The 12693-nt window shown below is 51.3% G+C and overlaps 1 pseudogene; it reads right to left on the bottom strand.

The window, feature by feature from the left end:
• LOC142264639 (uncharacterized) overlaps positions 1 to 12693 on the bottom strand; it is a 238957-nt pseudogene that overhangs the window by 178733 nt on the left and 47531 nt on the right.

The raw sequence follows: 12693 nt of genomic DNA, 5'->3' as shown, positions 1-12693 counted from the left end.
AGGATTTACACACTACGACATCGCAAGTGACGCCGGATGTGCGTCACTTTCGATTTGACCCCACCGACATCGCACCTGCGATGTCGTAGTGTGCAAAGCCCGCCTAAGGCTCCGATCACATCTACAAGACGTCACCAACCACGAGCGATGGATCCTGTAACTAAGGCTCCGATCACATCTACAAGATGTCACCAACCACGAGCGATGGATCCTGTAACTAAGGCTCCGATCACATCTACAAGACGTCACCAACCACGAGCGATGGATCCTGTAACTAAGGCTCCGATCACATCTACAAGACGTCACCAACCACGAGCGATGGATCCTGTAACTAAGGCTCTGATCACATCTACAAGACGTCACCAACCACGAGCGATGGATCCTGTAACTAAGGCCCCGATCACATCTACAAGACGTCACCAACCACGAGCGATGGATCCTGTAACTAAGGCCCCGATCACATCTACAAGACGTCACCAACCACGAGCGATGGATCCTGTAACTAAGGCTCCGATCACATCTACAAGACGTCACCAACCACGAGCGATGCATCCTGTAACTAAGGCCCCGATCACATCTACAAGACGTCACCAACCACGAGCGATGGATTCTGTAACTAAGGCTCCGATCACATCTACAAGACATCACCAACCACAAGCGATGGATCCTGTAACTAAGGCTCTGATCACATCTACAAGACGTCACCAACCACGACCGATGGATCCTGTAACTGAGGCTCCGATCACATCTACAATACATCACCAACCACGAGCGATGGATCCTGTAACTAAGGCCCCGATCACATCTACAAGACGTCACCAACCACGACCGATGGATCCTGTAACTGAGGCTCCGATCACATCTACAATACATCACCAACCACGAGCGATGGATCCTGTAACTAATGCCCCGATCACATCTACAAGACGTCACCAACCACGAGCGATGCATCCTGTAACTAATGCCCCGATCACATCTACAAGACGTCACCAACCACGAGCGATGGATCCTGTAACTAAGGCTCCGATCACATCTACAAGACGTCACCAACCACGAGCGATGGATCCTGTAACTGAGGCTCCGATCACATCTACAAGACGTCACCAACCACGAGCGATGGATCCTGTAACTAAGGCCCCGATCACATCTACAAGACGTCACCAACCACGAGCGATGCATCCTGTAACTAATGCCCCGATCACATCTACAAGACGTCACCAACCACGAGCGATGGATCCTGTAACTAAGGCTCCGATCACATTGACAAGACGTCACCAACCACGAGCGATGGATCCTGTAACTAAGGCTCCGATCACATCTACAAGATGTCACCAACCACGAGCGATGCATCCTGTAACTAAGGCTCCGATCACATCTACAAGATGTCACCAACCACGAGCGATGCATCCTGTAACTAAGGCTCCGATCACATCTACAAGACGTCACCAACCACGACCCATGGATCCTGTAACTAAGGCTCCGATCACATCTACAAGACATCATCAACCACGAGCGATGGATCCTGTAACTAAGGCCCCGATCACATCTACAAGACGTCACCAACCATGTCCGATGGATCCTGTAACTAAGGCTCCGATCACATCTACAAGACACCACCAACCACGAGCGATGCATCCTGTAACTAAGGCCCCGATCACATCTACAAGATGTCACCAACCACGAGCGATGGATCCTGTAACTAAGGCCCCGATCACATCTACAAGACGTCACCAACCACGAGCGATGGATCCTGTAACTAAGGCCCCGATCACATCTACAAGACGTCACCAACCACGAGCGATGGATCCTGTAATAAGGCTCCGATCACATCTACAAGACGTCACCAACCACGAGCGATGGATCCTGTAACTAAGGCCCCGATCACATCTACAAGACGTCACCAACCACGAGCGATGGATCCTGTAACTAAGGCTCCGATCACATCTACAAGACGTCACCAACCACGAGCGATGGATCCTGTAACTAAGGCTCCCATCACATCTACAAGACGTCACCAACCACGAGCGATGGATCCTGTAACGAAAGCTCCGATCACATCTACAAGACGTCACCAACCACGAGCGATGGATCCTGTAATAAGGCCCCGATCACATCTACAAGACGTCACCAACCACGAGCGATGGATCCTGTAACTAAGGCTCCGATCACATCTACAAGACGTCACCAACCACGAGCGATGGATCCTGTAACTAAGGCTCCGATCACATCTACAAGACGTCACCAACCACGAGCGATGGATCCTGTAACTAAGGCTCCGATCACATCTACAAGACATCACCAACCACGAGCGATGGATCCTGTAACTAAGGCTCCGATCACATCTACAAGACACCACCAACCACGACCGATGGATCCTGTAACTAAGGCTCCGATCACATCTACAAGACATCACCAACCACGAGCGATGGATCCTGTAACTAAGGCCCCGATCACATCTACAAGACGTCACCGACCACGAGCGATGGATCCTGTAACTAAGGCTCCGATCACATCTACAAGACGTCACCGACCACGAGCGATGGATCCTGTAACTAAGGCTCCGATCACATCTACAAGACGTCACCAACCACGAGCGATGGATCCTGTAACTAAGGCTCCGATCACATCTACAAGACGTCACCAACCACGAGCGATGGATCCTGTAACTAAGGCCCCGATCACATCTACAAGACGTCACCGACCACGAGCGATGGATCCTGTAACTAAGGCCCCGATCACATCTACAAGACGTCACCGACCACGAGCGATGGATCCTGTAACTAAGGCCCCGATCACATCTACAAGACGTCACCGACCACGAGCGATGGATCCTGTAACTAAGGCCCCGATCACATCTACAAGACGTCACCAACCACGAGCGATGGATCCTGTAATAAGGCCCCGATCACATCTACAAGACGTCACCAACCACGAGCGATGGATCCTGTAACTAAGGCTCTGATAACACCTACAAGAAGTCACCAACCACGAGCGATGGATCCAGTAACTAAGGCCCCGATCACATCTACAAGACGTCACCAACCACGACCGATGGATCCTGTAACTAAGGCTCCGATCACATCTACAAGACGTCACCGACCACGAGCGATGGATCCTGTAACTAAGGCTCCGATCAGATCTACAAGACATCACCAACCACGAGCGATGGATCCTGTAACTAAGGCTCCGATCAGATCTACAAGACACCACCAACCACGAGCGATGCATCCTGTAACTAAGGCTCCGATCACATCTACAAGACGTCACCAACCACGAGCGATGGATCCTGTAACTAAGGAACCGATCACATCTACAAGACGTCACCAACCACGAGCGATGGATCCTGTAACTAAGGCCCCGATCACATCTACAAGACGTCACCAACCACGACCGATGGATCCTGTAACTAAGGCCCCGATCACATCTACAAGACGTCACCAACCACGACCGATGGATCCTGTAACTAAGGCTCCGATCACATCTACAAGACGTCACCGACCACGAGCGATGGATCCTGTAACTAAGGCCCCGATCACATCTACAAGACATCACCAACCACGACCGATGGATCCTGTAACTAAGGCTCCGATCACATCTACAAGACGTCACCAACCACGAGCGATGGATCCTGTAACTAAGGCCCCGATCACATCTACAAGACGTCACCAACCACGAGCGATGGATCATGTAACTAAGGCCCCGATCACATCTACAAGACGTCACCAACCACGAGCGATGGATCCTGTAACTAAGGCCCCGATCACATCTACAAGACATCACCAACCACGAGCGATGGATCCTGTAACTAAGGCTCCGATCACATCTACAAGACGTCACCAACCACGAGCGATGGATCCTGTAACTAAGGCCCCGATCACATCTACAAGACGTCACCAACCACGAGCGATGGATCCTGTAACTAAGGCCCTGATCACATCTACAAGACGTCACCAACCACGAGCGATGGATCCTGTAACTAAGGCTCCGATCACATCTACAAGACGTCACCAACCACGACAGATGGATCCTGTAATAAGGCCCCGATCACATCTACAAGACGTCACCAACCACGACCGATGGATCCTGTAACTAAGGCCCCGATCACATCTACAAGACGTCACCAACCACGAGCGATGGATCCTGTAATAAGGCCCCGATCACATCTACAAGACGTCACCAACCACGACCCATGGATCCTGTAACTAAGGCCCCGATCACATCTACAAGACGTCACCAACCACGAGCGATGGATCCTGTAACTAAGGCCCCGATCACATCTACAAGACGTCACCAACCACGAGCGATGGATCCTGTAACTAAGGCTCTGATCACATCTACAAGACGTCACCAACCACGACCGATGGATCCTGTAACTAAGGCCCCGATCACATCTACAAGACGTCACCAACCACGAGCGATGGATCCTGTAATAAGGCCCCGATCACATCTACAAGACGTCATCAACCACGACCGATGGATCCTGTAACTAAGGCCCCGATCACATCTACAAGACGTCACCAACCACGAGAGATGGATCCTGTAACTAAGGCTCCGATCACATCTACAAGACGTCACCAACCACGAGCGATGGATCCTGTAACTAAGACCCCGATCACATCTACAAGACGTCACCAACCACGAGCGATGGATCCTGTAACTAAGGCCCTGATCACATCTACAAGACCTCACCAACCACGAGCGATGGATCCTGTAACTAAGGCTCCAATCACATCTACAAGACGTCACCAACCACGAGTGATGCATCCTGTAACTAAGACCCCGATCACATCTACAAGACGTCACCAACCACGAGCGATGGATCCTGTAACTAAGGCCCCGATCACATCTACAAGACGTCACCAACCACGAGCGATGGATCCTGTAATTAAGGCCCCGATCACATCTACAAGACGTCACCAACCACGAGCGATGGATCCTGTAACTGAGGCTCCGATCACATCTACAAGACGTCACCAACCACGAGCGATGGATCCTGTAACTAAGGGTCCAATCACATCTACAAGACATCACCAACCACGAGCGATGGATCCTGTAACTAAGGCTCCGATCACATCTACAAGACGTCACCAACCACGAGCGATGGATCCTGTAACTAAGGCCCCGATCACATCTACAAGACATCACCAACCACGAGCGATGGATCCTGTAACTAAGGCTCCGATCACATCTACAAGACGTCACCAACCACGAGCGATGGATCCTGTAACTAAGGCCCCGATCACATCTACAAGACGTCACCAACCACGAGCGATGGATCCTGTAACTAAGGCCCCGATCACATCTACAAGACGTCACCAACCACGAGCGATGGATCCTGTAACTGAGGCTCCGATCACATCTACAAGACGTCACCAACCACGAGCGATGGATCCTGTAACTAAGGCCCCGATCACATCTACAAGACATCACCAACCACCACCGATGGATCCTGTAACTAAGGCTCCGATCACATCTACAAGACGTCACCGACCACGAGCGATGGATCCTGTAACTAAGGCTCCGATCACATCTACAAGACGTCACCGACCACGACCGATGGATCCTGTAACTAAAGCTCCGATCACATCTACAAGATGTCACCAACCACGAGCGATGGATCCTGTAACTAAGGCTCCAATCACATCTACAAGACGTCACCAACCACGAGCGATGGATCCTGTAACTAAGGCTCCGATCACATCTACAAGACATCACCAACCACGAGCGATGGATCCTGTAACTAAGGCCCCGATCACATCTACAAGACGTCACCAACCACGAGCGATGGATCCTGTAACTAAGGCTCCGATCACATCTACAAGACGTCACCGACCACGACCGATGGATCCTGTAACTAAGGCTCCGATCACATCTACAAGACGTCACCAACCACGAGCGATGGATCCTGTAACTAAGGCTCCAATCACATCTACAAGACGTCACCAACCACGAGCGATGGATCCTGTAACTAAGGCTCCGATCACATCTACAAGACGTCACCAACCACGAGCGATGCATCCTGTAACTAAGGCCCCGATCACATCTACAAGACGTCACCAACCACGAGCGATGGATCCTGTAACTAAGGCTCCGATCACATCTACAAGACGTCACCAACCACGAGCGATGGATCCTGTAACTAAGGCCCCGATCACATCTACAAGACGTCACCGCCCACGAGCGATGGATCCTGTAACTAAGGCCCCGATCACATCTACAAGACGTCACCAACCACGAGCGATGCATCCTGTAACTAAGGCCCCGATCACATCTACAAGACGTCACCAACCACGAGCGATGGGTCCTGTAACTAAGGCTCCGATCACATCTACAAGACGTCACCAACCACGACCGATGGGTCCTGTAACTAAGGCTCCGATCACATCTACAAGACGTCACCGACCACGAGCGATGGATCCTGTAACTAAGGCTCCGATCACATCTACAAGACATCACCAACCACGAGCGATGGATCCTGTAACTAAGACCCCGATCACATCTACAAGACGTCACCAACCACGAGCGATGGATCCTGTAACTAAGGCTCCGATCTCATCTACAAGACGTCACCAACCACGAGCGATGGATCCTGTAACTAAGGCTCCGATCACATCTACAAGACGTCACCGACCACGAGCGATGGATCCTGTAATAAGGCCCCGATCACATCTACAAGACGTCACCAACCACGACCCATGGATCCTGTAACTAAGGCCCCGATCACATCTACAAGACGTCACCAACCACGAGCGATGGATCCTGTAACTAAGGCCCCGATCACATCTACAAGACGTCACCAACCACGAGCGATGGATCCTGTAACTAAGGCTCCGATCACATCTACAAGACGTCACCAACCACGAGCGATGGATCCTGTAACTAAGGCTCCGATTACATCTACAAGACGTCACCAACCACGACCGATGGATCCTGTAACTAAGGCCCCAATCACATCTACAAGACGTCACCAACCACGACCGATGGATCCTGTAACTAAGGCCCCGATCACATCTACAAGACGTCACCAACCACGAGCGATGGATCCTGTAACTAAGGCCCCGATCACATCTACAAGACGTCACCAACCACAAGCGATGGATCCTGTAATAAGGCTCCGATCACATCTACAAGACGTCACCAACCACGAGCGATGGATCCTGTAACTAAGGCTCCGATTACATCTACAAGACGTCACCAACCACGACCGATGGATCCTGTAACTAAGGCCCCAATCACATCTACAAGACGTCACCGACCACGAGCGATGGATCCTGTAACTAAGGCCCCGATCACATCTACAAGACGTCACCAACCACGAGCGATGGATCCTGTAACTAAGGCCCCGATCACATCTACAAGACGTCACCGACCACGAGCGATGGATCCTGTAACTAAGGCCCCGATCACATCTACAAGACGTCACCAACCACGAGCGATGGATCCTGTAACTAAGGCCCCGATCACATCTACAAGACGTCACCAACCACGAGCGATGGATCCTGTAATAAGGCCCCGATCACATCTACAAGACGTCACCAACCACGAGCGATGGATCCTGTAATAAGGCCCCGATCACATCTACAAGACGTCACCAACCACGACCCATGGATCCTGTAACTAAGGCCCCGATCACATCTACAAGACGTCACCAACCACGAGCGATGGATCCTGTAACTAAGGCCCCGATCACATCTACAAGACGTCACCAACCACGAGCGATGGATCCTGTAACTAAGGCTCCGATCACATCTACAAGACGTCACCAACCACGAGCGATGCATCCTGTAACTAAGGCTCCGATCACATCTACAAGACGCCACCAACCACGAGCGAAGTATCCTGTAACTAAGGCCCCGATCACATCTACAAGACGTCACCAACCACGAGCGATGGATCCTGTAACTAAGGCCCCGATCACATCTACAAGACGTCACCAACCACGAGCGATGGATCCTGTAACTAAGGCCCCGATCACATCTACAAGACGTCACCGACCACGAGCGATGGATCCTGTAACTAAGGCCCCGATCACATCTACAAGACGTCACCAACCACGAGCGATGGATCCTGTAACTAAGGCCCCGATCACATCTACAAGACGCCACCAACCACGAGCGATGGATCCTGTAACTAAGGCCCCGATCACATCTACAAGACATCACCAACCACGAGCGATGGATCCTGTAACTAAGGCCCCGATCACATCTACAAGACGTCACCGACCACGAGCGATGGATCCTGTAACTAAGGCCCCGATCACATCTACAAGACGTCACCAACCACGAGCGATGGATCCTGTAACTAAGGCCCCGATCACATCTACAAGACGCCACCAACCACGAGCGATGGATCCTGTAACTAAGGCCCCGATCACATCTACAAGACGTCACCAACCACGAGCGATGGATCCTGTAACTAAGGCTCCGATCACATCTACAAGACGTCACCAACCACGAGCGATGGATCCTGTAACTAAGGCCCCGATCACATCTACAAGACGTCACCGACCACGAGCGATGGATCCTGTAACTAAGGCCCCGATCACATCTACAAGACGTCACCAAGCACAACCGATGGATCCTGTAACTAAGGCCCCGATCACATCTACAAGACGTCACCAACCACGAGCGATGGATCCTGTAACTAAGGCCCCGATCACATCTACAAGACATCACCAACCACGAGCGATGGATCCTGTAACTAAGGCCCCGATCACATCTACAAGACGTCACCAACCACGACCGATGGATCCTGTAACTAAGGCCCCGATCACATCTACAAGACATCACCAACCACGAGCGATGGATCCTGTAACTAAGGCCCCGATCACATCTACAAGACGTCACCAACCACGAGCGATGGATCCTGTAACTAAGGCCCCGATCACATCTACAAGACGCCACCAACCACGAGCGATGGATCCTGTAACTAAGGCCCCGATCACATCTACAAGACGTCACCAACCACGAGCGATGGATCCTGTAACTAAGGCTCCGATCACATCTACAAGACGTCACCAACCACGAGCGATGGATCCTGTAACTAAGGCCCCGATCACATCTACAAGACGTCACCAACCACGAGCGATGGATCCTGTAATAAGGCTCCGATCACATCTACAAGACGTCACCAACCACGAGCGATGGATCCTGTAATAAGGCTCCGATCACATCTACAAGACGTCACCAACCACGAGCGATGGATCCTGTAACTAAGGCCCCGATCACATCTACAAGACATCACCGACCACGAGCGATGGATCCTGTAACTAAGGCTCCGATCACATCTACAAGACGTCACCGACCACGAGCGATGGATCCTGTAACTAAGGCCCCGATCACATCTACAAGACGTCACCAACCACGACCGATGGATCCTGTAACTAAGGCTCCGATCACAACTACAAGACGTCACCGACCACGAGCGATGGATCCTGTAACTAAGGCTCCGATCACATCTACAAGACGTCACCGACCACGACCGATGGATCCTGTAACTAAGGCCCCGATCACATCTACAAGACGTCACCGACCACGAGCGATGGATCCTGTAACTAAGGCCTCGATCACATCTACAAGACATCATCAACCACGAGCGATGGATCCTGTAACTAAGGCCTCGATCACATCTACAAGAAGTCACCAACCACGAGCGATGCATCCTGTAACTAAGGCTCCGATCACATCAACAAGACGTCACCAACCACGACCGATGGATCCTGTAACTAAGGCTCCGATCACATCTACAAGACGTCACCAACCACGAGCGATGGATCCTGTAACTAAGACTCCGATCACATCTACAAGACGTCACCAACCACGAGCGATGGATCCTGTAACTAAGGCCCCGATGACATCTACAAGACGTCACCGACCACGAGCGATGGATCCTGTAACTAAGGCCCCGATCACATCTACAAGACATCATCAACCACGAGCGATGGATCCTGTAACTAAGGCCCCGATCACATCTACAAGACGCCACCAACCACGAGCGATGGATCCTGTAACTAAGGCTCCGATCACATCTACAAGACATCATCAACCACGAGCGATGGATCCTGTAACTAAGGCCCCGATCACATCTACAAGACATCATCAACCACGAGCGATGGATCCTGTAACTAAGGCTCCGATCACATCTACAAGACATCATCAACCACGAGCGATGGATCCTGTAACTAAGGCTCCGATCACATCTACAAGACATCATCAACCACGAGCGATGGATCCTGTAACTAAGGCTCCGATCACATCTACAAGACGTCACCAACCACGAGCGATGGATCCTGTAACTAAGGACCCGATCACATCTACAAGACGTCACCAACCACGACCGATGGATCCTGTAACTAAGGCCCCGATCACATCTACAAGACATCAACGACCTCGAGCGATGCATCCTGTAACTAAGGCCCCGATCACATCTACAAGACGTCACCAACCACGAGCGATGGATCCTGTAACTAAGGCCCCGATCACATCTACAAGACATCAACGACCTCGAGCGATGGATCCTGTAACTAAGGCCTCGATCACATCTACAAGACATCACCAACCACGAGCGATGGATCCTGTAACTAAGGCCCCGATCACATCTACAAGACGTCACCAACCACGAGCGATGGATCCTGTAACTAAGGCTCCGATCACATCTACAAGACGTCACCGACCACGAGCGATGGATCCTGTAACTAAGGCTCCGATCACATCTACAAGACGTCATCAACCACGAGCGATGCATCCTGTAACTAAGGCTCCGATCACATCTACAAGACGTCACCAACCACGAGCGATGGATCCTGTAACTAAGGCCCCGATCACATCTACAAGACGTCACCAACCACGAGCGATGGATCCTGTAACTAAGGCTCCGATCACATCTACAAGACGTCACCAACCACGAGCGATGCATCCTGTAACTAAGGCCTCGATCACATCTACAAGACGTCACCGACCACGAGCGATGCATCCTGTAACTAAGGCTCCGATCACATCTACAAGACGTCATCAACCACGAGCGATGGATCCTGTAACTAAGGCCTCGATCACATCTACAAGACGTCACCAACCACGACCGATGGATCCTGTAACTAAGGCTCCGATCACATCTACAAGACGTCACCAACCACGAGCGATGGATCCTGTAACTAAGGCCCCGATCACATCTACAAGACGTCACCAACCACGAGCGATGGATCCTGTAACTAAGGCCTCGATCACATCTACAAGACGTCACCAACCACGAGCGATGGATCCTGTAACTAAGGCCCCGATGACATCTACAAGACGTCACCGACCACGAGCGATGCATCCTGTAACTAAGGCCCCGATCACATCTACAAGACATCATCAACCACGAGCGATGGATCCTGTAACTAAGGCCCCGATCACATCTACAAGACGTCACCAACCACGAGCGATGGATCCTGTAACTAAGGCTCCGATCACATCTACAAGACATCATCAACCACGAGCGATGGATCCTGTAACTAAGGCCCCGATCACATCTACAAGACATCATCAACCACGAGCGATGGATCCTGTAACTAAGGCTCCGATCACATCTACAAGACATCATCAACCACGAGCGATGGATCCTGTAACTAAGGCTCCGATCACATCTACAAGACATCATCAACCACGAGCGATGGATCCTGTAACTAAGGCTCCGATCACATCTACAAGACGTCACCAACCACGAGCGATGGATCCTGTAACTAAGGCCCCGATCACATCTACAAGACGTCACCAACCACGAGCGATGGATCCTGTAACTAAGGCCCCGATCACATCTACAAGATGTCACCAACCACGAGCGATAGATCCTGTAACTAAGGCTCCGATCACATCTACAAGACATCATCAACCACGAGCAATGGATCCTGTAACTAAGGCTCCGATCACATCTACAAGACATCATCAACCACGAGCGATGGATCCTGTAACTAAGGCCCGATCACATCTACAAGACGTCACCAACCACGAGCGATGGATCCTGTAACTAAGGCTCCGATCACATCTACAAGACGTCACCAACCACGAGCGATGCATCCTGTAACTAAGGCCCCGATCACATCTACAAGACGTCACCAACCACGAGCGATGCATCCTGTAACTAAGGCCCCGATCACATCTACAAGACGTCACCAACCACGAGCGATGCATCCTGTAACTAAGGCTCCGATCACATCTACAAGACGTCACCAACCACGAGCGATGCATCCTGTAACTAAGGACCCGATCACATCTACAAGACGTCACTGACCACGAGCGATGCATCCTGTAACTAAGACCCCGATCACATCTACAAGACGTCACCAACCACGAGCGATGGATCCCGTAACTAAGGCTCCGATCACATCTACAAGACGTCACCAACCACGAGCGATGGATCCTGTAACTAAGGCTCCGATCACATCTACAAGACATCATCAACCACGAGCGATGGATCCTGTAACTAAGGCCCCGATCACATCTACAAGACGTCACCAACCACGAGCGATGGATCCTGTAACTAAGGCTCCGATCACATCTACAAGACGTCACCAACCACGAGCGATGGATCCTGTAACTAAGGCCCCGATCACATCTACAAGACGTCACCAACCACGAGCGATGGATCCTGTAACTAAGGCCCCGATCACATCTACAAGACATCAACGACCTCGAGCGATGGATCCTGTAACTAAGG

This window comes from Anomaloglossus baeobatrachus, chromosome 1 (genome assembly GCF_048569485.1).
Source record: "Anomaloglossus baeobatrachus isolate aAnoBae1 chromosome 1, aAnoBae1.hap1, whole genome shotgun sequence".
Lineage (NCBI taxonomy): Eukaryota > Metazoa > Chordata > Amphibia > Anura > Aromobatidae > Anomaloglossus > Anomaloglossus baeobatrachus.
Note: the sequence above shows the minus strand (reverse complement) of the source record. Positions and strands in the feature narration are given on the sequence as shown.